General features: G+C 46.0%; 1 long non-coding RNA gene and 1 other non-coding gene across 3 annotated transcripts in view; both read right to left on the bottom strand.

Annotated features, from left to right (window-relative positions):
• Window positions 1-4,260: 4,260 nt before the first annotated feature.
• Window positions 4,261-23,116, bottom strand: part of LOC115507378 — a 67,105-nt gene continuing 48,249 nt past the window's right edge. For both annotated transcript variants that reach the window (XR_003966628.1, XR_003966629.1), the window contains exons 3-4: window positions 22,884-22,971; window positions 4,261-10,843 (exon numbers count right to left, since the gene is read on the bottom strand). This is a non-coding gene — a long non-coding RNA (uncharacterized LOC115507378). The remainder of the gene's footprint in view (window positions 10,844-22,883; window positions 22,972-23,116) is intronic.
• LOC115507914 lies at window positions 21,531-21,637 on the bottom strand. Its single transcript, XR_003966837.1, has one exon. It is a non-coding gene; the product is annotated as a U6 spliceosomal RNA (small nuclear RNA).

Here is a 23,116-nt window from a genome sequence, read left to right as displayed (position 1 = left end):
GCTGTGCGCGAGTGGCAGCAGCACCTGGTCTTGTGCCAGACTTCAGAGCGTGATGACTGTCCTCACTTCGCTTTCACCTCCTGGAACCTGCCCCAATTTTTCAAAATAGTTTTTGTTCTTTTTTACGTTTATTTATTTTACGTTTCTTTGTTATTTATTTACTTTGAGAGAGAGACAGAGTGAGCCAGCACGAGCGGGGGAGGGGCAGAGAGGGAGGGAGAGTGAGAATCCCAAGCAGGCTCCGCACTATCAGCGCGGAGCGGGCCTCGGGGCTGGAACTCCTGAACCTCGAGACCTGGCCCCCAGCCGAAATCAAGAGACGGAGGCCTAACTGAGCCGCCCAGGCGTCCCCTGCCCCAATTTTCTGAGGCACTGGGAAGCTTTGCAGGTGGTAGCTTAGAAATCCTGCTGCTTTTATGGCGTAAGCTGTGCTTTGAGCACTTTCCAGAGGACGAGGTATCAGCGGCGGCTTCGGTTATCACAAAACGGCCGATTTCTACTTAAGAACCTTCAGTGAAAAGCTACGCTTTTCTGTTTTGACCGGCAGTAAGCTGTATAACCAGAACACGGCAAATAGCTCAACAGCCCACAGTTCACTTAAATTTATCATTTATCGGGGCGCCTGGGGGGCTCAGTCGGTTAAGCGTCCGACTTCGGGTCAGGTCATGATCTCACGGTCCGTGAGTTCGAGCCCCGTGTCGGGCTCTGTACTGACAGCTCCTTCGGATTTTGTATCTCCCTCCCCTGCTCACGCTCTTTCTCTCTCAAAAATAAATTTAAAAAAGAATTTATCTATCCTCTGGACACATTAAGTTGTAAGCAGGAAATATTTAGCTACCTTAGTTTTACACCTAAAAACTTCCTTATGAAACTGATTACTCTCTTTGAAAGAATCGAAAACTCTGGCGTTATGTTGAAGAACTAATCTTCTTGTGGTGCCAATAATATTAGCTAATACTGATTTAGGACTTGCTATGTGCTAGGCACGAATTACGTTACATGTATTATCTCATTTAATCCTCCCAGCACCTCCAGGCGATCAGTAGTATGACGGCTTCCGCTTGAAGCAATTGGAGCCTAGAAAGGTGGTGATTTGTGTAAAGACACACGGTAGTAAGTTCCAGAGCCAGGGTTCACACCCAGCCTACATACACCACGGCACTACATTCGTACAAAAATTCATACCGATCAATAAGGAGATGCCACTTCAGCAAAAGATGTACAAACAGGAATCTTTAATGCAGCATCTTTTATAAGAGCTTAACATTTGAAAAAGCTTATATGTCTATCTTAGGGACTGATTAAGTTAATGAAAGTACATCCATTCAATACAATAGTTATGCATCTGTTACGAATTACATTGCAAAGAAGTGTGCACAGTGTGAACCAATTTTAATAAATACGGCGCTTTTTTTTTTTTTTTTACCAGGATACACATACATTAGAAAGTCTGGAAAATTATACAGCAAAAATACTCACAAGGATCATTTTGAAGTGGTAGGAACTCCAGGCAAATTAAAACATTAAGTTCTCCCAACTTCTCTTACAATAACCATACAATAAAAAATAGAATAAAATCTTTAAAAATCACACGACTGTCTTTTCACTGAGAGATACTGCGCTTCCCACTTGAGCTCCAGGCTGGAAATCAGCCCCAACGGCATTCAAGTGCTCTGTGACTTTGGACAAGTCACTTACCCTCTCTGGGCCTCTTGTTCTACGTAAATAATAATGAGAAGCTGGTTTCGTTTCAAAAGTTTCTTCCAGCTCTAACATTCTTTGACTTAGTCAATTTCATTCCTAGCGAAGTTCTTAAAAACAAAACCAAAACGGCACGTGGAGATTTAAATGTTGATAAAACGTCTCTTCACACCTTATCTGTTTTCTTTGGCATATGAAGTCATTCCCATTATTCCCTCCCCATCAGTCTTTCGAAAGGGGAAAGTTAATGCATTTCACCAAAAATGGGTCAAATCACTCTAGAAAAATAAGGGTCTTTTCCCAGAAAAACGATTTGGAACCTATACATTGACAGACAGATGCACACAGAAAAACCACTACATGCCCAAATAGCAGCCCCCCGCCCCCAATCCAAGCCAAAGAACAACAAAAGCAAACCGTCCAAGCACAACCCCGGCTGCCGGCCCTACTGCACACAACGTTGGCTTCTCCCCGTGCGCATGGCTGTTAACCTCGAGCCTGTCCCTCACGGACACGCCAGCACGCTAGTGTCACAGACAAGCTCGGGCACCGCCGCCCAGCAGAGGAGGGCGACGAGACTAGTCTGGGCGGTGGGATGAGGCAAGACTGGGCCGATGTGAAGCCTATGGCGGTGATGGGGGGTGAAACGGAGCTGCGGTTGGGTGCGGATGGAGGGGTGGGGGCTGTGGTTGGAGGGGCGTGGGGAGTCGAAGCCACGTGCAGCCTGGAGGGTGGGAAGGGCGGTCTGTGAGATGGGGGTGGAGCGTGCAGCTTGTGGGGTGCTGTCACCCCGACCTGCTCTCCCTGTGCGAACAGGGTCCTGGCAGGCCCGCGCCCGACATCGCCTGCGCCCTCCTGCCCTCCACTCTGCTTAGGTAAGTGCGAGAATGCCCTTGGGCAGCCGTTTCCCCATGGCCTTGTAAACCTGCTTCCTTCTGGGAAACTGAAAAATCTGCCCTTAGAGGAAAAGGCGCCCTATTTCCTATTTTCCTTCCCAGCCAGGGAAGGGACAGTCTTTCAGCGGTCTGTTTTATGAAAACAGAAGGTATTTTTCAACAAATGTAAAATACTGAATATGCATCTTGCACATTCTCACCCCATCCCCCCACCCCCCAACACGCCTGGGGCCATCTCCCTGAGAGTCACTGGTCTGGAATCTTCTCACCTGCCAGGTCCACGCCCCCCCCACCCCTACTTTCCATCCCCTTAGCAAATACTTTCCTAGATGGTATATTCACCTAGGAACTGTAATTCTGAGGTCTCCTCCATTTCTGTCCCCTTGCTAGCTGTGTGGCAGCTGAAGTACTCTGAGCTAATAACATCAACCTCACAGAGCCCACTCATTTACTCCCGCATTTGACAGGTCAACTGAGCACCTCCTCCCGTCGGGCCCCGGGCTACGTGCTGGGAATACATCAGCGAACACGGCAGGTGCCTTCCTTACATTCATGAAATCTGCCACCCAACTGGGGATGCGGACAGTAAACTAATAAATCCACAGAGGGTGGTAAGTGTGTCCATGTAAGGAACACGGAACAAGGAGAGAGAATATAATAGATTCAGATTTAGGTTTGTGAGGTCAAGAAAGGCCACTCCGAGGGAGGGACATGAAAGCCGATCCTGAAGAATAAGTATGAAATACGCCAGGAGCGAGGTTTTGGGCAAAGATCCTGAGGTGGGGAGGGTTCATATTTTCTAGAAGAGGCCATGTGGCTGGATAGCGGGAGTGAGGAGGAGACTCCACACGAGTCTGGAGAATCAACCAGGCGGCTCTTAATGCTGTACATTCTATGGATTTGAACCAATGTACAGGGACACGCAGCCATCATCGACGTGTCACACAGGGTCGCTGCACTGCCCGAAAAATCTAGTGCTCCGGCTACTCCTCCTCCCCTGACCCGCAACCCTTGGCCACCACTGATCTTTTTCCCGTCTCCACGGTCTGGCCTTTTCCAGAATGTCCTATAGCTGGAAATCCTACAGCACGGAGCCTTTTCAGACTGGCCTTTTCACTCAGTGATAATGCATTTAAGGTTCTTCCATGTCTTCTCATGGTTTGGTAGCTCGTTTCTTTTTAATGCTAAATAATATTTCACCGTCTGGCCGTACCACAGCTTATTCACCCGTTCACCTGCTGAAGGACATCTTGGTTCCTTCCAGGTTTTGGCAATTCTGAACAAAGCATCACCGCGTTGGTCTGTTTTGAGGGAAGTTCACTTGTTGCCTTTTGGGACCCTCATGAGCAGGAACAACGGACTAGATCATACGTGAAGCACCATCAGGAAACCAGAGAACAAATTATTGGAGACTCCTGAGTGTGCTTCAGAGTCATTCACAGAAGCGATCGGAGATATTGTTAAGAAAAGCGACCTCCCTGCTTTTCTTCTAATACCAGAATATATGGCCTACCGGGGAAAGCATTTTCGTTCCGTTCTCAGTCCCCAGTCCCTAGAAATAAATGGCAGGTAAACGGTAAATGCTCCACGGGCATTTTTAAAATATATGAACGGATTTATGCTCTCCATGGCATTATTCTGTCTTTTTAAAAATAACATTCTTATTGAGGTACAATGCACATACCATGATGTTCACCCTGTTACGATGTACGATGCAGGGGTTTCTAGTCGATTTGCAAATTTGTGCATCAATCCTCACTATTTCCAGAACCCTTTCTTCACCCCCAGGGGGAAATTCACAGCCCACGGAGAGACGAAGTGGGTAGCACAAAGTAAATGCACAAAGTGCAACCGGGCCAGAGGCAAACCGGGGAGCTCGCGTCAGGAAGCTGAGCATGTCAGCTCGGTCAACCGGCAAGATGCAAACAGCCTCTGGCTTTATCAAAAGCTTCGAGTACAGAGACCCTAGGAGATGATATCAACGGCTAGAATAAGTGAACACTGCGCCCCATCTGACTTCCACAATCAGACTGTGACAGTCTTTGATGGTGAAAAGCACGATCCTGTTTTCCAGTGTCTGCATTATCTCATAACTGTACATGTCCCGAGAAATCTCTGATACTCTGTTAAACACAGTGTTCATGCTGGCACTCGCCGTGGGGCTTAGTGGCCCAAGGAGGGAGAGCCTGTTCCAAAAAAGGAACCTCCTATATCATCTGAAAGGGACAGATGGGAGTTTCTGACCCTGGAAAGCCCACTGGTCACTCTGAGCGCAAGATGAAAGTTAATTCCTGACAGTGGCCTGCGAGAACCAATGCAGTCTGAGCCCTTCCCCTTCGCCACTGTTATGGCTTCGACTCCACCTACCTTCTCCCTTTCTACCTTCTTCACTCCAGCCACGCTCCTCCCCCTGCTGTTCCTCAACTGTCGCGCCCAGCTGCGCATCAGGGCCTTTGCACGTGCTGCTCCCTCCGCCTGGAAGGCTCTTCCCTGAGATATTCTCATGGCTCGCCTTTTGACCACCCTTCGGATCTTTGCCAAAATGCCATCTGCTTATTCAGGTGGTCTAAAATCTAATGACACCACTCTTCCTTCCCTGTTTTATTTGTCCCTTTGCACTGCCCGAGACCCTAGTTCTTAGCTATTTATCTTACTGCTTCTCTTCTAATACCAGAATATACTGTCCAGGAGGGGAAAGACTTTTTTTAAGTTTATTTACTGATTTATTTTTAACTCATCTCTACACCCAGTGCGGGGCTCGAACTCACGACCCCGAGATGAAGAGTCACGCACTCTTCAGACTGCACCTGCCAGGCCATGAGGGGAAGGACTTTTGTTCAATTCCTGGTCCCTGGTACCTAGACAGGTCAGATAAGCAGTACATACTCCATAAATATTTTTTGAATACATGAACGCATTTATGCTCTCTATGGCATTACATTTTCCTTTAAAACAACATTTTTTAATTGATATAATTCATATACCACGATGTTCACCCTGTTAAAATGTACAATTCAGTGGTTTTTAGTATACTGTATCTGCAAATTGGTGCCTCAATCCTCACTATCTGATTCCAGAACATTTTCCTCACCCCGAAAAGAAACTTCATACCCATTAGCAATCACTCACCACTTCCCCTTTCCCCAGTCACTGGCAACCACTCATCTACTTTCTGTCTATGGATTTCAATATTCTGGACATTCCTAACAAATGGGATCATAAAATATAAGGCCTATTCTGTGTGGCTTCTTTCCCTTAGCATCATATTTTCAAGGTTCACCCATGTATCAGAACTTCAATTCTTGTTTATATTGACATATTTCACACATCATCTTAAAGTGCATAATTCAGTGGTTTTTAGTATATTCACAAGGCTGTGCCACTCATCAACGCTAATTTCAGAATGTTTCTTCATGCTCAGAAGAAATCCGACTTGTTAGCAATTACTCCCCATTCTTCCTACCCCCCAGGTCCATTATAATCCATAGTCTACAGGATTATGTGTACTCCCTTTCAGTATAGGAAGGAGCAGAGTGGTCTTTTAAAGCCTCATTCCCCCCAAATATTCATTATTTAACCTAATGGATCACTGGAAGACCTTCCTCCAAGGACTCGTCTTTATTTGAACTGACTAGGAGTTCCTCTAATGCTAAAAAAAAAAAAAAAAAAATCTCTTCTTGAGGGCACTGGCCAAAAACATTCACTGGAAAGTGTTTGGGGCGGGGGATGCCTAAGGCGAAAGGTAACCTTTGAGGGAAGTTTACCAGACTAACCACAAAGCTTAACAGAATCGGTTGGGCCACCACAGTCCACAGGAGCTTCGAAAAGTTCTGACATATTCCTGGGAATCTAGAAGGCCAAGTACACGTTTAGGGCATTGTGCATGCTCAAGAAAGTGTGAGGAAGCCCTAACTTCCCAACCCTGGCTGACCTTGAGGCTAGTGAAGGTTACTACAGACTTGTAAACTGCCTGACTGAATGATGAAAGCCACACACACACTGAGTCTCTCGGAAATGACCGGGAGATTGATGCGTTCCAGGCACTGAAGGAAATCTCTGTCCACCATTTGCCGACCACTAACTAAGCTAAGCCTTCAGTGGCCATATACAAAAAATAGTCTTTGCAGAATTAATTCAGAGAAGTCCTAAATAAACGATAACTACAACAGGCAGCGACAACGGAGCCTGCCAGGAGGGGAATCTGATTTCCAGAGTTGCCACATTATGATATTCACAATGTCCAGTTTTCAGTAAAATTTTACGAGGCACGTGAAGAATCTAGAACGTATGGCCCATGTATGGCGGGGGGGGGGGGGGCGGGGGGCAATCAAGAGAACTGTCCCTAAGGAAGCACAGGCATGGGATTACTAAAGACTTTTACCAGATATGTCCGTAGAGCTAAGGAAATAATGTCTAAAACGCAAAGGAAAGACTCGACTCGAACACGTAAAGTGCTTGCAACTCATCACCCACCTTCACAACGAGGAAAACAGAACCAGTGACTCTTTCTGGATATGTCACAGAACTGAGCTCATGGGACAAACCACACCCCAAACCTGAAGGAGCTGGGGATTCTAGAAACCACAGGTTACCATGAATGCAACTCAGCAAACCCGAGGCAGTAACTTACATGGCAGCTTCCCTGACCTGCTGGGGGGGTGGTGCTGAGCATGGACTGGCCTGAGAGAACTCCTGGCAGGGGGGCCATCTAAGGTAGCCCTTCCCTCCACCATCACAGTGTCTGCCTCTAGAATCCTCACCAGGTTTTCTTGGTAACGATCAGAGCAAAATTGCCTCCTGTTGGGCCAGGGAGAGGTGAGAGGTAACCATTTTGAAAGAAGCCAAGAGCATTCTCCACAAGAAAGGCCTACCCAGCAAGGGAGAAGCCTCCCTGGACATGGGGTGAGGGAAATTCCCAAACTTCAGGCCCCCTATAGCCTTCCTTCTTCACATAAGGTGGGGGGAAAAAGCTGAGAAACACCGGAGAAGATCCCAGCCCAGGGGGACAGGTACACTGAACGACTGAGACCTAATCCCAGGATTACAGGATGCTTCTCAGTCCAGACCTGAGCAAACATCAACAGGGCTCCTGCCGAATAGCAGTGGATTACTGCTCAGAGAGCGCCAAGGCTCAGATTCTACTTAAGAAGGGTTGTCTAGGGAAACGAAAGATGCTGGGGGACAAAAAACAAAGACACTCGTGGAAACTGAATCCTCTGACACTACAGGTACAGAAAAGAGTAAATAAAGCATATCTCCTAGCCAGATAAAAAGAACTCTCATACGAACGGCCAATTTACTCCCTAACACCTGATAATTCATGACTGGCTTTCAACAACAACAAAAGTTACATGGCATGACACAAGGGAAGAAGAAACGATCTGAAGGGACAAAGTGGGTGTCAGAACCAGGTTCAGTCAGATACGGCAGAGATTGTGGAATCATCAGATGGGAAATTAAAGAAGTAGGATTCATGTGCTAAGGGCTTTAATGGAAAAAGTGGACAACATGCAAGAACAGATAGTGTACATATAATAATGGAGAGACAGAAACCCTAAGAAAGAATATAAAGGAAATACAAGAAACAGAAAACACTATAACAGAAAAAGTCTACATCATCTGATGGACGCGTCAGGTGATCGGAAAGGGCTGGGGATAGAATCCGAGCACTTGAAGATAGGTCAATAGAAACTTCCCAAACTGAGTTGTAAAGAGAAAAAATAATAAAAATTGGGACAGACTATCTATTAACTGTGAGGCAATCACCAAAACACAGCACATGTATAAGGAGACTGTCAAAAGCAGAAGAAAGAGAAAAAGCAACTATTTGACATAATAATGGCTGGGATTTTTCTAAAATCCGTGACGGAAACCACAGCACAAATCGAGGAATCTCATAGAACGCCAAACAGAATAAATGCCAATACACACACGTACACAGACACGCACGCGCGCACTCACACACCTAGGCAGATCATATTCAAATTGCATAAAGCCAAGGAAAAGTCTTTTAAAAAGTCAGAGAAGAAAAACATCTTACCTAGAGGGGAACAAAGGTAAGAATTCTATCGGACTTGCTTCAAAAATCATGCAAGCAAGGAGGGTAGCATGAAATATTTAAAGGGTTGGAAAAAAAACCCCACCAACCAAGGAGTCTATATCCAGAAAAACCATCCTTCAGAAGTAAGGGAAAATAAAGACTTTGTTGGTGTAGTAGTCTGCTAGGGCCGCCAAAACAAAATACCACAAACTGGGGGCTTAAACAACAAAATTATTTTCTCTCAGTTCTGGAGACTGAAAGTCAAAGATCAAGGTGCTTTGATCAAGGTGCAAAGATCAGTGCTGCCTTTTCGGAGGCCTCTCCGCTTGGCTTGGAGATGGCCGTCTTCTCACATGGCCTTACCTCTGTGTAAGTGCCCATCCCTGGCGTCTCTTCCTTTTCTTATGAGGACGCCAGTCATACTGCAGCCGGGCTCCACCCTTACCACCACGGTGGACATTCATCACCTCTCTAAAGGCCCTGTCTCCAAATACAGTCATGCTGGGAGTCACGGCTTCAACATATCAACTTTGGAGGGGAACATAATTCAGTCCATAACGTTCAGGCTAACAGAACTGAGAGAACTGTCGTTGCGGGTAAGCGTTAAAAGCTGCTCTTCAGAGAGAAGGAACATGGCGTTGGTCAGAAATTTGGATCTACGTAAACGAAAGGAAAGGGGTCACAGAAGGAACACGTGAAGATCAAAATCACGTATTTTATTTTTCTTAGTCTTACTTAATCTAATGGACGACTGTTCAAAGGAATACCGGCCACAACATACTGCGCGGTGATAGCAGGTAGGTTAGTGCAATAAACGTAGCAGTGTTAGTAAGGGATGGGGTGAGAGGCTGCGAAGTCCGTTACGCCCACGCTGCAGTGTCATCTGAAGGCGGACCTGGACTGGTTGGAGACTTACGTCGCGCAGTCCAGGTCTAGGGAAACCACCAAGAAGTTAAAGAGAAATATAACTGATACGCTGAGCGAGAAGAGAAAATGGAACAATAAAAAATGCTCAATTAAAAGAGAGGGCAGAAACAGGAAGATTAAAAAGAACACAAAGAATAAGTGAAGCAGGTACAAAATTTTCACGAACATGGTGGATGTAAATCCAACTGTGTCAGTAATCGCTTCAAAAGGGAGTGGTCTAGATACGCCAATTGCAAGAAGAGACCGTAAGGGTAGATGCAAAACAAGACCCGGCTATATGCTGTCCACAAGAAACCCAATTTAAATATAAAAACACATATGCATTAAAAGTAAAAGAGTAGGGCAAGGTGAACCGAGCCGGCACGAGTCAAAAGAAAGCTGGAGTAGCTACGTGAATTTCAGACAAAAAAAGGCACTGGAACAAGAAACTTAGCAGGGGTAAAGAGGGTATTACATAACAAGGGAGTCAATTCTCCAAGAAGACACAATAATCTCTGAAATATACGCACTTTACAACAAAGCGTCAAAATACAAGAGGCAAAAACTGATAAAAATGCAGAAATAGATAATCCACTATTAATGTGAGGGATTTCAACACTCCCTCTATTAGTAGCTGACAGATCCAGTAGGCAGACAAGCAGTAAAGAGATAGTTCAGCTCAACAGAACCATCAATGGATGGATCTGACACTATTTTTAATTTTTCCCAGCTTTAATTATAATGGACAAATAATATTGTATATACTTAAAGTGTGCAATACGATTTGATATACGTAGACACTGTGAAACGATGACCACAATTAAGTTAATTTGAACGCATCCGTCACCTCACACAGTTACCTTTTCCGTGTGTAGCAAGAAGGCTTCAGATCTATTCTCTGGGCACCTGCGCCTTGCAGATTCGTTCTTCCCTCCTTCCAGACCCTAGGCGTCTGCCACCACCACGTTCCGCCAGATCTTCCAAGATGTTCCGAGAAGCAGCCAAGCCTGACCCCTCTCTTCGTATTTAGTGGAGCTAGAGGTACTGGGGCAGCGCTGTAGGTCTTGCGCCTGATATTTATTCAATCCAGAAACCTGGAGCAAACTGGGTCGCAATAATCAATACAGGTTCTATTCTGTGAACATAGATCACGGCAAGCTGAAGGAAGAAGGTGCAGACTTCGAAATGAAATGTTTCACCATAAAGCTGCTTACAACGAAGGTCTTCCAGAAGACATCTGCACAATTTGCCACTTATCCAGGAAATATGTCCCCTCTAAATGCACAGAATCACTAAATATCTGAAACCCGAAAAAAAGAAAAATAATTATACTCTCTTAGCGAATGTCAAGTATACAATACAGTATTATTAACTGCAGTCACCACACCAAACCTTACATCCCCAGAACTTCTTTATCTTTTGACCAACATCCCCTGATTCCCCCCCCCCCCCGCCCCCGGCAACCACCATTCAACTGTTTCTGTGAGTTTGACTTAATTTTTTTACATTCTACATATGAATGAGATCATATAGTATTTGTCTTTCTCTGTCTGGCTTATTTCACATAGCATAATGTCCTCCAGTTTTACCCATGTTGTCACAGATGACAGCAGATATATATATCTCACATTATACATCTCTCACATTACATATATATATGTACATATACATATATATATATATCGGACGTCTGTAGATGGGTGAATTCTCTTTATCTATTCATCCATCTACAGATGCTTAGGTTATTTCCATGTTCTGACTACTGTGAATAATGCTGAAATGAACACAGAGTGCAGATATCTCTTCCAAATACTGATTCCATTTCCTTCAGATATATACCCAGAAGTGGGATTGTTAGATCATATAGTAGTTCAATTTCTGATTTTGGGGGGAACCTCCATACTGTTTTCCACAGGGGCTGCACCAATTGACATTCCCACCCACAGTGCACGAGGGTGCCCTTTTCTCCACATCCTCACCGCCTGTTCTCTCTCGTCTATTTGATAGTAGCCATCCCCACAGGTGTGAGGTTGCTGGAGAAAGGGAAATTTCCCCCTTCACCTCTGAGTTCTTTTGGCTGGTTGGCCGAATAATCAAAATGACACAAGATAGAGCAATCGGAGAAAACCGAATTTAATTATATACCTACGGAGAATCCACATAAACATAAGAGATTCCAAAGATGGGCAAAATGACGTACGTACGTCATCCTGAACGGAGAAAGGGGTAGGGGTCTGAGACTTCTAAGGGAAGGAAAGCCATTCACGGGAAAATGAAAAAAAATAAATGGGAAACAAATGTTTCCTGAGCCATAAAGACACAACAGGAAGCACAAAGGAATTTTAACAAACACTTTGCTAGGTCTCTCCCTATCTACCACGCCGACTTTGCATTACACTGTGATTATAGGGATGGTATAGCTCTTTTCTTGGACGAAGTCCTCTATCTAAATTCTTTTAGGCAGTTCAAAAAGAGGTAAAAAGAAAAAGCTCCTGGGTCTTCTGTTCCTTAAAACTAATCAGCCTGAATTAATCCTCATGCCAGAGAGACACATTTTGGGGTGGCAAATTTTGCTCCCCTAGAAGGTGGTATCTCATTGTGGTTTCGATTTGCATTTCCTTGATGATGAGTGATGCTGAGAACCTGTTCATGCACCTGTTTTCCGGGAAACTGTCTATCCAGGTCTTCTTCTTCTTTTTTTTTTTTTTTTTTGAGAGAGCACAAGTGGGGAAGGGGCAGAGAGAGAGAGAGAGAGAGAGAGTGAGAGAGACAGAGAATCCAAAGTGGGCTCTGTCCTGTCAGCACAGAGCCCAACATGGGGCTTGAACTCACAAACCGTGAGATCACGACCTGAGCCGAAATCAAGAGTCGGACGCCGACTGAGCCACTCTGGCGCCCTGGTCCAATTTTTAACCAGTTACTGGTTTGTTCACTATTGAATTATGTAAGTTCCTTACATATTTTAGACGTTAACCTCTTATCAGATATATGGTTTGCAAATATTTTCTCCTTTTCATTCTGTTGATGGTTCCCTTCACTGTGCAGAAGCTTTTTAGTTTGATGTAGTCCCCCTTGTTTATACCTGCTTTGTTGAATGTGCTTTTTGTGTTGTGGTAGGGTCCCTTCTCTAAGGAAAGAAAAAAAACCTTAGAGCAACCTGACTATGTGCATACGTGACACTATCGCTCATGACCTTGTAACATGAGATCACTTAATCAGACTGCATGTTTGTGTGTTACCATATATGGAAGACAAAGAAGTAAAAAATATATATATAAAACTATGCCATGTGGTGTTCAGGGATCAGTTCTTCGGGTACCAACCTAACTGAGTGGTGCCGGCACGAATAAAGTTGCTTCCTGGAAAGAAAAGCCTCGGGGTCATGATTCTCTGTGAGAGAATCCTGCTCTATTACTTGGGGGCTCACCCGGGATTCGGAGCTGGTGCGTTTCCACCTCCTTCGCCACCGGGATACGAACCTCGGAGTGCCGGGAGAGGTGCTGGGGCGAGGACCCCATGTGCGTCAACGGAACCCGTGAGGCCCAGGAACCAGCTTAAGGAGCGCCACCCGTCAGACTGGTAAGAACCCGGGTTCGTTTTGGCAGACCTGCCCCTAAGAGGCAGAAGGGGAGCCTGATCACCTCCGAGTTGCCCTGGTAGTTCTACAAGGGACGAGGAACGACGCTGCAACTCTAAGGCGCTGGGCACTGGGTGGCAGGTTGGAGGCGGTGGGATGTTGCTATGTGACTGTGTGTGGGGACTTGTCTCTCGTTCGTTTCCTGGGTCAATGACTACGATAATTAGAGCCAACTGTCTCTGGCTGGTCTACCTCAGAACGGGGACTTTAAGGAACATTCCCAAGCAGCTGCAAAACTCCCCTTGTTTCGGGGAAATTCCCTGACTTTTCCGAACCGACATGGACTGCCTAATTCCACTAGTGGAGAACAAAACAAAACAAAACAAAACAAAAGAAACCTGGAGTCTGCTGCTCTGTCTGAGCGGACAAGATAAGCTGGGAATTCTCTTTCTCTGCCTTCTGCTGGCACCTCGCCTCTTCTGCCTTCTCTTCCCCCCTCCTGTTTCTGCACCACCTGGGGGGGCGGCCTGCACAACTGGCTCCTCGATGCGTCAGACACCATCAGCTCCCCCTGCCCCCCTAGATGTCCTGGAGCCAAGATCACCAACTTCAGATTACCCTACCAACTGGTCCAGGTAAAAATTAACCATGGGGAACAAACGGTCTTAAGTGGACCCAAGTAACATGTATTGTGTTTAAGCTAATTTAAGTTTGTTGGTTTGAGACAATGTTTGTCAACATTTAAAAAAACAACAACTTTTAGTCTACCTAGATTTGCTGAAGGTCAAATAAGCTCATGTTATCTCTGTTCCAATTTGTTAGCAAAAAGATGACTTAAAGTAATGGTTAACTTTATCTGTCTCATAGTTTTCATGGGTAATTGTTAAGATAGCTTTCAAAGTCTTTGGTAATCTAAAACATTAAAGTTTTTGCTTGCATAACAAATTGGGATTAAATTCATTGGATATCTAACAAGAGGCTAGAGCACTAATTACTAGATGCAGGTCTGTGCTTTTGACTTGTTGCGGAAATACCAAGGCTATTTGGATCTGTTGAAAAACTGCTTTGTGCTTAATTGATTCATAAGTTTGCCATCTAAGAAATTCTAATGTAACAGTTCACAGTTGGTTACTACTTAGTTTTCACTGGAGACTAAGGTTTCTAAGAGTTAAAATTCTGCTAAATGTAGTTAAGAATAAAATTTTTTTAAAAAAGAATAAAATTTAAAAACAACTCTACGTGTAAAGGAGTAGATATATAAAAAAAATATAAGAAATGGAAATATTTTTTTTGTTAAAGGTTAAAAAAAAAGGAGGAATTTTGTCCTAAATGAGACTGGTTGTTTAAAAAAAAAGGCTTAGGTCAAAATCTAAAAGCCAAGGAAAGTTGTTAAAAGTTTGCCAAAAAAAATCTTAAAAAAAACTTTATATATGGTCGGGAGGTCTAAGGTAAACCTTTAAATTACACTGATTTCACCACTATCTTCAGATACAAAATAAAACCCCGGTGGCCTTCCTGGAAAGGTTAAGGGAGGCTCTCATTAAATATATGGTTATCTCCCCTAACACCCTGAGGCTGAGAGGATTCTAAAAGACAAATCTGTCACTTGATGGGCCCCAGATATTCAGAGAAAACTGTAAAAACTGGCTGTTGGTCCGGAAGGGACCCTGGAGGAGCTCTTACGAGCTGCCAATTGAGTATATTACAACCAAGATCAAAAGGAGAATAAGAATAAAAAAAAAACACACAAACAGAAAAGCAGGCTTAAAAAAATCTGAGGCCTTAGTTGTGTCAGACTGGACTTCCGGAGGTCCTGGCACCAAGTGCCATTTATATGGCTATTCAGAGCACTAAAATGAGAATGCCCTCAGAGGGGACAACCAAAACGAAAACCTCATAAGCCGTGCCCCTTGTGTGGAGACAGTGACTGGAGATCTGAATGCCCTCGGAGACCTCTATCTGTGAGGGCTCAGATAACCAATGTCCCTGGAAGGGACTGACGGGGCCTCGGGCTCTTCACGGTGGCTCCCCTAAACCAACTGTCTATCAGAAACCCAGAGCCTCGGGTAACTCTAAGTATAGAAGGAAAACTGGTTGATTTCCTTCTTAACACCAGAGCTACCTTTTCTGTCCTCCTTTCCTCTCCAGGCCAACCGTCCAAACGCAGCATGACGATTAGAGGCATCTCTGGAAAACTTCTAAGGTTTTCTCTCAGCCCTTGGGATACATATGGGAAATTTTTTCTCATTCTTTCTTGATAATACCAGAGAGCCTTACTCCCTTGCTAGGAAGGGACATTATAACTAAATCAGAGACTACAGGACTACTAATTCCAGAACAAATAAACAATTGTATTATGAGTTTTGGAAAATTACTGGATATTGCCTTAAGGTTAGACTGCCCATCTCATTTAGGCTGTAGATACCAGGGTTCAGGAAAATAGTTTGCCTGCTACATCAATTATTAACGGAGACTCAATCCCACCTACTCTCCCCCCAAAAATAAACTGGGGTCTGACTCCTAGACACTGTCTCCCTCCCTTGAAATGGTTACAAACAGGGGCGCCTGGGTGGCGCAGTCGGTTAAGCGTCCGACTTCAGCCAGGTCACGATCTCGCGGTCCGTGAGTTCGAGCCCCGCGTCGGGCTCTGGGCTGATGGCTCGGAGCCTGGAGCCTGTTTCCGATTCTGTGTCTCCCTCTCTCTCTGCCCCTCCCCCGTTCATGCTCTGTCTCTCTCTGTCCCAAAAATAAATAAACGTTAAAAAAAAAATTAAAAAAAAAAAAAAAAGAAATGGTTACAAACAGAGCAGGGCAATTACTATTACCAAGCTCACAGAGCTTAAAAAAAGATCATTAAAACACAACATTAGGCCTTTCGTTTAAGGAGGGACAAAACTTATCAAATGGCCCAAAGGATGTTTGCTGGAAAAAAAAATCTGTCAAGGACAGTTATGCCAAGTAGTATCAGCCTGTGAAGTATGTCTTAAAAACCATCCTTTCAACCACAAACTTGCTCTCCCAGACAACCCAGGAACTGGAGACTATCCAGGAAAGACTAACAATTAGGTTTCACTCATGTGCCAAGGTCAGAGGAATCCCAACATCTGTGGGTACGGATTGATACTTTTACGAATGGAGTAAAGGCCTTCTCCCCCAAGACAGAAAAGGCACAAAAAGTAATACAAGTTCTGCTTTTTAAAATAATACCCAGGTTTGGCTTACCTAAAAATTTGCAAATGAATAATGGTAAATGGCTGCCTTGACGCTTTCTCTAGAACTCCTGGCTCTTGGAAAAGTTTTACACCCCAAAATAAAGCAGACTGTCTGCTTATACTCAGCAAAACTCTAAATAACACCTCACAAGCATTAGATGCTTGAAAAAACATTTTTTTAAATTAAGTTAGGGCCGAACTCTTGGAAGCAGAGCCACCACGGACTACTTACTGCTCCCGCTCCTCCATCACCTGGGTTATGAGAGATGCCCTGACGTACGTTATTTACAAAGCAGGGTCTCTCCTAGATTGTCTGACAGGTTTGGAAACTGGGGACATCATCTTAAGATGCCACCTCGTTGGCGAGTATAACCTTGACGTTTTTCTCTTGGGGCCTACTAATGTTTATGCCGCCTCATGCCTGCCAGCCTCCCTGTAGAACCACACCGTGGGCCACTTGACCGACCCTCGGGCAGACTCTAACTGCTGTGCCCCCACACCGTCCCTTCTCAGCTTGAAGAAGTCAGAGCGGTCATTACAGGCAGTTACAGGCCCTGTTCCAGGGGAGGAATGACTAGGGAAAGGGGTAACATTAGGCAGGGGGAGGTAAGGGACCTTCAGGGGGGCAGACTGCAGCTGCAGGTGGGAGGCTAAAGAAGCAGACGGGGTTCTCCCTTTATAAAATCCTTTATGGGTGCCGTCCCCCCATTATCAAGGGCATGTGGGGGCGTCTAAATGAGATGGGCAGTCTAACCTTAAGGCAACAGATGGCGGGGCCCTTGGCTCTACCCTAACCACCTTTCACCGCTGGGTTAGGGAGCGATTACCTGCGAGTCTGACCACAGACGCTCATCCTTTTAAACCAGGAGACGCAATATGGATAAAGGAGTGGAACGTCCAACTCCTAAAACCCCTCTGGAGGGGCCCGATCACTGTCATTTTGTCCACCCCTACTGCAGTAAAGGTGCCTGAGGTGGGTCCCTGGATTCCTCACAGCAGAGTGAAGCCGGCATCTTGAAACTGGGAGTGCGTTCCTGATCCAACAACGCCATGCAAGCTGACCATGCGGAAGAAGCAATCTGCAACTCCAGAGGCTTGGGGACACTGCATCCCTGCTTCAGTCACTCCAGAAGCTGGCTAATCTATGCACGGCAGAAGCTTGGGGAATCGACGGTCTGGTGGAACAAATAGACTGTCCTTGTTTTCTAGATCTGTTTCCTTACTGTGATGCACTGCCGCCCCTTGTTTCTCACTGTTATTGTGATTCTGACTCTACTTTTCGCCGTAAGATTGGCAGAGGCCGCCCCGGCTGGCTGGAAGTGTGGTGAGGGGTTTCTGTTAGCACTCACCTTCCTTTTGGGGACAGGATACTTCGTGGTACCGACATGGGGAAACAATGGCCATAAGAGACTAGAAAATCAGATCCCCACAAACCTTATAGTAAAACAAAATACCCCAGTTCTACTACCAGGGTTTGGGTCCTCAAAAAACCCAAACCCTTGCCTGGCGGGGAAAAAGTTCATCGTCATCTCTGTTAAAAACTTACCATGCCTAGGCCAAAGATATTATAACTCAACCACCTGGAAAACCCAGTGGTGGGGGACCCCAGAGCACCTTGAGCCAGATCCCCACCCCTTGTCCGACTTCTCTCATCTCTGAGAGGCCTGGGACAGTGTCCACGCAGCCATCAAATGGCAGGCCCCAGGGGGACTAGACTGGATATGTGGAAGGACAGTCTATACAGCACTTCCCTCAGGCTGGTCACGGTCATGGGTGCTGGGAACTCTTCGTCCATCTTTCTTCCTGCTCCCACTTGCCAGAGGGAAACAATTGGGAGTCCACGTGCATGGGGACAGGGAGACAAAAAAAGTGGTGTGTCTTACAAATTGGCAATTAAAAAGATGATAAATGCCCGCCCCCCCCCCCCCCGCAGCATATAATCCAGCATTATGGCCCTGCCAGCTGGGCAGAGGTTGGGTCCTGGGGCTACCGCACTCCCATTTACATGCTAAACCGCATCATCAGACTGCAAGCGGTTATAATAATTATAACCAATAAAACTGCCAGAGCTCTTAACTTACTAGCCAAGCAGAAAACCAAAATACACAATGCTATCTATCAAAATCACTTGGCCTTAGATTACCTGCTTACTTCGGAGGGAGAAGTTTATAAAAAGTTTAACCTAGGCAACTGCTGCCTACAGGTAAACAATAATAAAAAAAGTCATAGAAGAGATCACAAATCAAATGAAAAGAATTGCTCATGTCCCCGTCCAGACCTGGAATGGTTAAAACCCCAGGGAGTTATTTGGAAGATGGTTTTCAACTTTTTTGGGGGGGGTCAAAACTCTCATAAAAATTATCCTCCTCCTAATTCTGGAAGGTTGCTTAATCCTACCCTGCTTAGCTCCCCTGGTTGTACAGTCTCTCCAGTCTCACTGAGGCCATAATTTAAAAAAAATACGGCCACTCATGTAATGATGTTATAAAAATATAAACCTCTAAACCAAGATGATGCTCTTTGACCCAAAATAGAGGGGTCTGAGCACCAAAGCGGGGAGTGTGGTAGGGTCCCCTCCCTAAGGAAAGAAAAAAACCCTCAAGGCAACCTGGCTATACGCGTACTTGACAACGTCCCTCACGACCTTGTAACATGAGACCACTTAATCAGACTGCATGTTTGTGTGTAACCATATATGGGAGACAAAGAAGTAAAAAATATATAAAAAACTATGCCTCGTGGCATTTGGGGCTCAGTTCTTCGGGTACAAACCCAACTGAGCGGTGCTGGCACGAATAAAGTTGCTTCCTGGAAAGAAAAGCCTCGGGGTCCCGACTCTCTGTGCAAGAACCCTGCTACAGTGTTACATGCAATAAATCACTGTCAGAACCAACATCAAGGAGTTTCTTCCCTATGTTTTCTTCTGACAGCTGTGGCAGTCCACACACGTAGGCCCGGTCTAGGATGGTTTCTGACGTGGGGCCAAGGACAGGCCACCCCAAAATGTGCCACTTTGGCATACTGATAATTTAACATAAAAGTTAAGAAACTGCCAACGCGAGGACACTCAAACCGTCCTGTCCCCAGGAAAGCAGGAAACCAATCTCCCCTATGAAAAATACCCTCCTTGTCCTAAGAGGTAAAAAAAAAAAAAAAAAAAAAAAAAGTCGTTAGGACCAGAGATAGAGACTTTAAAGCTGAGAAAGCTGTAGAAACAAACCCTGGGGTTTTTTTTCCTAATCTACTACCTCAGCCTAAATTCTGCTTAGAATTCCCTAATTAAAATTTTTTTTTAAATGTTTATTTTTGAGACAGAGAGAGAGAGAGAGAGAGAGAGACTGAGAGTGAGTGGGGGAGGAGGAGAGAGGGAGGCACAGAATCCGAAGCAGGCTCCAGGCTCCGAGCTGTCAGCACAGAGCCTGACGCGGGGCTCAAACTCACGAACCGCAAGATCATGACCCGAGCTGAAGTCAGCACTCAACCGATTGAGCCACCCAGGCGCCCCAGAAGTCCCTACTAATTAAAGTTTCTAACACCTGCTTTCTTTATCCTGTCAATTCCTCACAAGTTTCTTGTCTCTTTGTCTAAATAGTAGAAATACTGCCTGCCTTGGTCATTTCTTGATGTCTCAATTTCATTACTGGGCCTCTGTGCCCACATAACGACACTGGCTTTTTCTCCCATTAATCTGTCTTATGAAATTTAATTTAGTCTTGCTGGAAGACCTTGAAGGGCAGCAGAGAAAGAATTTTTCCTTCCCTACACTGAATTCCCACTCGGCCATCCTCCTGTGGACCCCAGAGGCACATCTGCCTGCTCTGGAGTAAATGAGACACTTCAGTCTCCATGTTTAGTTGACCGGCACAGTCTGCTCGTTTGTGATGTTCCCCCTTGTCAGCATAGGGGTCTTTCTGGTGAGCATCCACATGAGTCCCAAGAAGCAGAACTGATTTTTACCCAAATGCCTTGCCCCCACGGGAGGCTCGCTCCACACGCCAATCTGAGTCTTGCCAGAGGCCTGAAAAAATGTCGAGGCCATTAGCCACAGTACATCAGTCGGTGGAAACACAGCAAGCCTCCTTTGTTGAGGTGGCCTGGATAGCCAGCCATTCACCCTGCACAAAGCTCTGCCCGTTATACTGAGCAACCTTTACCGCACCCGGCCAGGGGAGAGGTCTCCCTCAGCTTGGATGGCAGCTGCACCCCGTTCCTGCTGGTTAGGAGTTAACCAGGAGGAGCGGACAGTGAGCCAGGCCCATTGTGGTCCAGGAAGCCTTCACACGTGGGTCCTCACTGGGCCAGTGGGGGCAGTGGCTCCTTGGGCAATACATCAGGGAACCAGACGGATGCTCCCGTGATATTATCTTGGAGTTAGGAGACTTCATCTGGGCTGAGTTTTGTTCATTCCAGTATGTACCATTTGTACTTTAGTTTGGAAGACTCTGGAACCACCTCCACCAGGTGATTTGAGATATCTGCTAGATCTGTGATACGAGTGGGATTTCTGGTCTTAAGATTACTTCACAGCCATCGATCATGTGCTCAGTGTCCACCAAAACCCAATAGCAGGCCAATAATTCTGTCCTGAACTAAGACACTAAGACGCAGGGCTCTCTGATTCATCTCCTGATTCACCAGGAGAGGCAGAGGGCCATCACCATACAGATCGTAGTGGGGTATGGGACCCGGGACCCGGTACGGGCCCAGAGTTCCTTAGCGGGCAGAAGACCAATCTCCTCCTTTGAGGACTGAGTGACCGGGCCCAGAGCGATCTTTGGTAAAAGCCTTTCCTATTTTTGCAGCAGCCACTTTTTCAGTGCCCAGACATTTCTCAGTAAAGATCCAGACTGTGTTTGTTGTTGACCAACTGACCTAACCACATTTGAGGTTTCACTGGGTGGAGGTTTTTTCTTAATTAATTAATTGTTTAATTTACACCCAAGTTAGTTAGCATATCGGGCAACAATGATTCAGGAGTAGATTCCTTAGTGCCCCTTACCCATTGAGCCCATCCCCCCTCCCATGACCCCTCCAGTAACCCTCAGTTTGTTCCCCATATTTATGAGTCTCTTCTGTTTTGTCCCCCTCCCTGTTTTTATATTATTTTTGTTTCCCTTCTTTTATGTTCATCTGTTTTGTCTCTTAAAGTCCTCATATGAGTGAAGTCATATGATATTTGTCTTTCTCTGACTGACTAAAACAATATGGAACGCTTCACGCATTTGTGTGTCATCTTTGTGCAGGGGCCATGCTAATCTTCTCCGTAACATTCCAACTTCAGTCTATGTGCTGCCGAAGCGAGCACTGGGTGGAGGTTTAATTGGGTTTGATAATTTGTACATGCGGGAGCAGCATGTACAAACCTAAAAATCTTTGTCTGGTGAACAATCTCATCACATATGGCTCCCATTCCCTCACTGTAGACCCAGGGACAACCGGGGTGAGTTACGGGGCCTCCACACCTTCTGTGAGGCTGCTGCACATGAGTTTTTTATTAAGCGTACTCATCACATGTGGGCCAAGTCTGTCAGAGCCCAAAGAGTACCCGGCTGAGGAAGAAGAGGGTCTCTGGTATTCTTGCCCTCTCATCTCTCCCTTCTTCCTCCTCTTGAGGCAAGTGGCTACCGTCAAGGCGCTCTGGAGGAGGGGGTCGTAGCGATGCACCTCGGTAGGAGCCGCCTTCCCTCATCAAGTTTACCAAGATTACCTCTTTCATCACGGAGGCAAACTGGTCAAGTTACTAAGGTCTCCTCAGATCCCTGGACACAGCAATCTCAAAGAGCTCGACATCCTTTCTTAGAGGAAGCAGGAGTCTCAACAGCACAACGCACGGCAGGCTGTCCGCTGGCACCAGGGCTCTGCTTAGATCTGAGAACAGTCACTGGATGCAACTGAGTTTGCAGAGTCTCTGACAACTTCAGCTCCACGCAGCAGAGAACAGTAAACGCTGGTGAGGGAATCGCTTCCCTGGCTTTCTCATAGTCCCTCTGTCCGCTTAATGTGATCCACCCACCAATTTCGGCCGGGGTGTCAGGAGCTAAAGAGAAGGACCAATGGTCCACGTTGGAACCCAAATGCTTGTATAACGTGGTAGCAAGTCCATCGGCAAGAGTCAGAGGATCGCACGGGGCACCTGGGCCGTGGGTGTCAGGAGACGGCAGCAGAAGCCACAGGGCATTTTGGGAGGACAGCAAATTGTTTATATAAGCCTTCTGGTTCCAACGTGGGCCCCTTCCAGTGTCCCTACTTCTTTATTCTGTCTGTTGTGGGCAGTCTCTTAATCGTCATGACTAGGCTGACTAATGTTTACTGAAGACCTACGGCACGCCAGGCCCCGTTCTGGGTGCTCCACATGCATGAATCTTCATGCCGCCTGGTTTTCGGCCTTGTGAACTCCCATCAAGAGCTATGGTACAGATGACGCCTCAGCTGCAGTCACAAAGCCAGTAGGTGGCAGATCTGGGGTCTGAAACCCTCGGAGTCCAAAGTGCGTCTTCTCCCCGGGGAGCCACACTGCCTTCCACACCTCCTCCCCGCTCCCATGTTCTTACCTCTTTAGGCCGCCTCTGCAGCGCAGTCTCTGCGAGGCAGTCCCAGGGGGGTGTGGTGTCCTCCGGGCAGCGAGCTCAGCATTTCTTCCTGAACAGAGAGGACATTTAGTGAAGTACTCTCCTTTCTTTGTTGGGACTGAGACCAGACGTTTCAACACGAGAATTCCACCATTCCACATACAAAGCACAGTGGTTAAGGGCAGGGGCTCCCAGCCGTGGAGATTTCACGGACT

The sequence above is a fragment of the Lynx canadensis genome, chromosome X, assembly GCF_007474595.2.
Source record: "Lynx canadensis isolate LIC74 chromosome X, mLynCan4.pri.v2, whole genome shotgun sequence".
Classification (NCBI taxonomy): Eukaryota; Metazoa; Chordata; class Mammalia; order Carnivora; family Felidae; genus Lynx; species Lynx canadensis.
Note: the sequence above shows the minus strand (reverse complement) of the source record. Positions and strands in the feature narration are given on the sequence as shown.